At 42.9% G+C, this 6,000-nt stretch overlaps 1 protein-coding gene across 4 annotated transcripts in view; it reads right to left on the reverse strand.

Moving 5' to 3' along the window:
* Positions 1-5,581, reverse strand: part of AFF4 (ALF transcription elongation factor 4) — an 87,983-nt gene extending 82,402 nt beyond the window's left edge. For 2 of the 4 annotated variants that reach the window (XM_026507967.4, XM_026507968.4), the window contains exon 1: positions 5,183-5,581. The gene's annotated coding sequence lies outside the window, so the exon portion shown is untranslated. The remainder of the gene's footprint in view (positions 1-5,182) is intronic. The other 2 variants (XM_057307490.1, XM_057307489.1) reach the window with 2 other exon arrangements.
* Between the last annotated feature and the right edge of the window lie 419 nt (positions 5,582-6,000).

Consider the following 6,000-nt stretch of genomic DNA (forward strand, 5'->3'; position numbering starts at 1 on the left):
AGCTTACTTAAAAATAAAAATTCAAGCCTCAATCAGATCAAGCTTCTAGATGTAACTACGAATATACAGGGGAAAAAAAAGGACTGAGGAACATATTACATGAAACCACAGGGATGCAATAAGCACAATCTAGATTGTGAGAATTCTCAGAGGGCAAAGACGTGGCTTCTTCAACAAACTGTACAGAAACAAGAATAAGAACAAAAAGATACAATCTCATTTGGATCCTAATTCAAACAAACTGTTAAAACAAAAACTGTAATCAGGGAAATTTGCACACTGACTAGATACATGATGATACTGAGGAATTAGTATTAATTTCTTCAGTGAAAGGTTGGATTATTATTTTAATCCTTATTCTTTAGAAATACATATTGAAATAGTGTTAAATAGTATTTTACTAAGATGTCTTCCCTGATACACTGTGCTGGATGTCACCCAGCAGGCCATAGTCCCATAGTTAACAAAACAAATAAGGGAGATGACAAAGTGATGCAGGGAGTCAAAGAAGGTAGATGCCAAATGGAGTAGCAAGGGGAGTCAAGCAAAACTTTAGGAAGGCAACAGTACTTGCACTGGGCCTTAAAAGACAGTGAAATTCTAACAGGTAGGAAACAAGAGAGGAAAAGAGATATTCCAGATGGAAGCAAATGCAAAGAGGTGGGAAGGCCTGTCAACGCAGAGCACTGGCCTATACTCGCCTCTCCGTAAAACTGGCGCTACCATAATGACGACAAGAAAAGGAAAGTCAAAGTGAAAAATCATAACTCCCGAAGCATCTCTAACTTAACAAAATCATGACAGCCATTCACCCCTTAAGCAGCCCTAGGGAACATAGTTCCAGGATAGATCACGACTAACTGGTAGCGAAACCATACCGGCTTTCCAGGGCAATCCATTTGTGTTAATCCCTGATTTCCCTTGCCACACACACCTAACTTTGAAAAAACAATGCACAAGGTTCTTTTACCCATCCTAGGAAATAATTGAAAAAATTAGTTTAAAATGGTACCCAATAATAAGCTTTGTCTCCCTGCCTAAAAGATACCACCGTTGTTTATTTGGCACTCCAACAGAGGTAAAGTTACATGAAATGCCTTCCCTCAGAACATTCCTCAGGTTATAGATTTTTAAATAAAGTATAGCTGATGAAACAGGTAGATTTTATTTTTTATTTTTTTGGTTGTATCTACTAATTCTTTTTTTTTTTTTTTAATTCTGTACTTAACATACAATGCTATATTAGTTTCAGGTTTACAATACAGTGATCCAACAGTTCCATACATTACTCAGGTGCTTATTAAGACAAGCACACTCCTCTTGCACAGTGACTGGGCAAGTGCACTGTATGTTAACTATACTGGAATTAAAATAAAACTGTTTTAAAAAGACAAGCGCATTCCTAACCCCCTTCACCTACTTCACCCATTCCTGCCACCCACCTCCCCTCTGATGATCATCTGTTTATTCTCTAAAGAGTCTGTTTTTTGGTTTGTCTTTTTTTTCTTTCCTTTGTTCATTTGTTTTGTTTCTTAATTTCCACGTGAGTGAAATCAGATGGTATTTGTCTTTCTCTGACTGACTTACTTCTCTTAGCATTATCCTCTCTAGCTCCACCCATGTTGCAAATTGCAAGATTTCATTCCTTTTTATGGCTGAGTAATATTCCACTGGGTATGTGTACATATGTGCACGAATGGATATATATATATCAGTGGATACATGGGCTGCTTCCAGAGTTTGGCTATTGCAAATAATGCTGCAATAAATATAGGGGTGCATATATCCCTCTGAATTAGTGTTTTCCTATTCTTTGGGTAAATACCCAGTAGTGCAATTACTGGATTGTAGGGTAGTTCTATTTTTAATTTTTTGAGAAATACTGTCTTCCACAGTGGCTCCACCAGTTTGCACTCCCACCAACAGCACACGAGGGTTCCTCCTTTTCCGTATCCTCACCAACACTTGTTTCTTGAGTTTCGAATTTTAGCCATTTGAAGAAGATAGCTTTTTTTTATTTTATTATTTTTTTAAAAGATTTTATTTATTTATTTGACAGAGAGAAAGACAGCCAGCAAGAGAGGGAACACAAGCAGCGGGAGTGGGAGAGGAAGAAGCAGGATTCCAGCGGAGGAGCCTGATGCGCGGCTCGATCCCAGAACGCTGGGATCACACCCTGAGCCGAAGGCAGACGCTTAATGACTGAGCCACCCAGGCGCCCTGAAGAAGATAGCTTTTAGATAATTTTTTTTTCCTTCAAAAACAGAATAAATAAGTAGTCTCAATGTGAAAATGCTTCTGGAATATTCTGGAAATGAAGTCAGTGGTTCTAATATTTTCTGTATGCCAATACCATTAAAATTCTTAGGATATGATGACAGTGAAAATGAACATCAAGACAAACAGGAATGCAGATGATCAGCCAAAACTCAGTAACTGTCATGTTTATTACATCCTTTTCCATGTACTAGAGTATCACTTCAAACAACCAAGATGAGTATAAAAACTTACTACAAGTAGGGGTGCTTTTCTTAAAGCAAAGGAAAAAGCAGCGAAGTGAGGTTAGCTTTAAGCAGTCCTTAATCACTGACTACACCTTATTTCACAATAACTGAGACTGGCACACACCCTCCCAGAAATCAAACATAATTATTCCAACTTATCAGAGGAAATGAAAAAGGAAATGAGTAAAACATAATGAGGATTAGGAGTTCAAAAGCTGGGAAACCTGTACATTATATGGGAAAGTTAAAAAAATTTTTTTTGAGTATAGTTGACATTAGGAAAGTTTTAACAGTAAGCTACCCTGAGAATAGAGCTAAAATAAAAAAAAAAAACCTAAGTCATCAACTTTTATAATACACACTGCACTTCTGGATCATTGTCCGGGTGTGTCTTCAATACTTATAAGAACACCTCTTTGATTTTATGAAAAATACTACAAAGAGAAGGCCGTGTACATTTGGACTCCATTCTAAACCAGTAGATGGCCACAAAAGAAGAAATACCTGTTTTCTTTGTTCCTCTCAGGTACACATAAAGCCATGACATTTACTTTAACTCTTCAAAAAAGGTAAGATAAATAACTTTTAGAAGGCTTCCAGCTTCTGTCATCTTCTGCAGCTGATAGTCACTTTTCCCCTTCAAATACTGATCACTTGCTCATACAGTTTTCTTTACATTACCCTTTTGTGAAATCCTAGGTTGGATATCATATTTAGATTCAATCTAATAGTTGTGTAAAATACTGGGGAGGACACGGAGAGATACAAATATAGTTCTTGTTCTAAACACACTACAAGAGATCTATAAGAAAATTACAATACAAAAGAATATATCAACTGTTACAAAAGGCATACAATAACTCAAGAACACAGAGAATGTATGTCATCTGACAAGTAGAAAGTGAATCTAATGAAAATATTCTATCTTTAGGAATTCTTAATTACAGAGCTTCACCAAACCACTGTACAATCATCTTTACACCCCAAAACTGTAGAGCACTTTCCAGTTAACACAGCTAAGCTCTTTTTTTTTTTTTTAACCTGACAGTAAAGGTTGGGTCATTTACAGACATGCTATCTTGTCCCCACTTGACGCAAAATTTTATTTAAAGTAGAATTTGCCTACTGTTCCTGCAGAGCTAACAAAAACCAAAGTCATCAGCATGCAAGTCACCACAAACTGAATGAAACTGCTGATATTAAAAAAAAATATATATATATATGTGTGTGTGTGTGTGTGTGTGTCATATGAATCCAGGTAAACTGACTCTAAAAGACAATTAAAAATAACTTATTCAGGGTTTTTTTTTTTTTTTAATGTTTAGAGAATGAAAGATGCAGTGATGAACAAGGAAAATAAACCTGAGAAATTTAAAGAAGCCAGCTTTGTTAAAAACCAAGTGGCCACTTGCCAACACTTCTTTATGCACATATGACCAAAGATGATTCCAAGCAGATTCGCAGGCCACAAAGGCTCTTTATCAAATGCCAAATTAAGAAAATTCTCATAAATATTTCAATTTTGATAAGTCAAAGTACTGTTAAATAAAAAAAGCACTTTACAAAGCTTTGCAGAATCAGTATGGAAACAAAGCTTTGGGCTTTTAACACCTGAGTCCTAAAAAAATCAACACATATATTAAACGTCACATTGACAAATACCTTATTCACAGACACCTATAACTTAGATTCCGTACAGACAAATACCCGTCCCTGGCAAAGGGACTGGCCTTAGGTTAAAATTTCCGTAAGGCCATCAGGAAAGAGATCGTACAATTCTGAATTGCAACTGACTACGAGAACCCTAAATCGAACTCTTCGTCTTACTTGAACTCCACACACGAGCATTTCAGATTTGTACTTTCAACTTCCTATAAATGATATCCATTGTGAGAGAAAAGGCAATAAGGATACTCCTCAAAGTCCTATACCCCATGATCCATCCTCAAAGAGTGGAAGGAACAGCAAAGTGGAAGGAACAAAGCACTGACGTCAATTACGAGATTAACCCCGGGCACAGGCAGCTGGAGGAAAGGCCTAAACATCAATATCCAAATACGAGCTATCGGTATAACTAGCTAACAGAAAGATTGCGAAGTTACGGGGGGTATTCAAGTATTACACCCCACCTTCACATTTTTAGTTAATCCCCTTCGCTAGACGAAGGTGGAAAATTTTTTCCTTTTTTTTTTTTTTTTTTTTTTTGCTGAGAAGGTGGGGGGGGAGACATGCGCAGGATCGCGAGAAGGAAAGCGAGAACTAGTTGGGTAATGATAGCCAGAATCTAGGCCTATTTTCTCTTTAACTAGAAATAACTTCCAATTGAAGAGGGTATTAAAAAGTAACAAATCAGTCGATGGAATTTCTGAGGGCAGGAATGGATTAAGAAACGAAAGCGGAAAGGAAAAACGGCGAAAAGACGGATTTCTGGGAATTTTTGTTAGGATGGGTTAGCCTTATTTATTTATTTATTTATTTATTTATTTATTTATTTATTTATTTTTCCGAGGGCGGGGGGTGAAACGGGAAGAAGTGGGCCGAAGCCGGATCGAGCAGCCCTGGCCTGGAAGGCCTCCCCGAGCCCCCAGGCGGACCCTGTTCTCAGTCTCCCCCACCCCCACCCGGCGGCCAGGCCAGGCCCGGCCCGGCCCTCAGTCAGTTCCGTCAGCCCCTCTCACCTCCAATCCCTGCTCCGCTAGGCCCGAACCATCTCCCAGCTGCGGCAGCGGCGGCGCCGGGCCTGCACCTTCACCGGACGCGCATTCGAGCCCGCCCGGGGGGCGGCGACAGGCTGCCAAGGGCGAGGGGCTCCGGGCGGCGGCGGGGGTTCGGGAGGTCTGGAAAGGCGCAGGCGGGGGCGGCGGCGACGCGCCTCACACGGAACAGGCGGAGGTCCCGCCCCGCTCCATGACGGTCGGGCCCAGCCCGGGACGGCCGACTGAGGCGGCAGGGGCGGGCCGACGAGGACCTGGCACCGGGATCCCCGCCCCGTCCGCTGGAGGCGGCGGCGGCGACGGCGGCTCGACTCCCGCAGCCAGGACTGTGACTGACGCAGCGGCCGTGCCACCCATGTGACCAGGGCCGGGCGGGGGCGAGGCGTCACGTGGCGACGCCGCGCCCCTCCCCGCCAGAAAAGCTGGGAGCTGCGGGGCCGCGGGGCCTGCAGTGATGGGAGGCGACACGGGGGCGCTGACGTGCGCGGCTGTCGGGTCGAACGACCCCAGAGTGGCGGAGCACCCGCCCGGGTGGCCTAGGCCCGAGCTCCTGGGCAGGGCGGGGGGGCAGGACCCGGCCTGCAAATCACACCCGCCTGTGCACGTAGCCGCTACTGAGGTTCGGAAGGGCGGGGATGGCCGAGCCGGATCTACCGGTTCTGGGGCTCAGGTGACAGGGCTCAGGCCGTCTGCCCCTGGCGGGGGTCTGGTCGAACCCGAAGCCCCTTAGAGCGGCTTCCCGGTGCTGACGTCGATGCTCGGAGTCCAGCGGCCGTCAACAG

The sequence above is a fragment of the Ursus arctos genome, unplaced genomic scaffold (genome assembly GCF_023065955.2).
Source record: "Ursus arctos isolate Adak ecotype North America unplaced genomic scaffold, UrsArc2.0 scaffold_5, whole genome shotgun sequence".
Taxonomy (NCBI): domain Eukaryota; kingdom Metazoa; phylum Chordata; class Mammalia; order Carnivora; family Ursidae; genus Ursus; species Ursus arctos.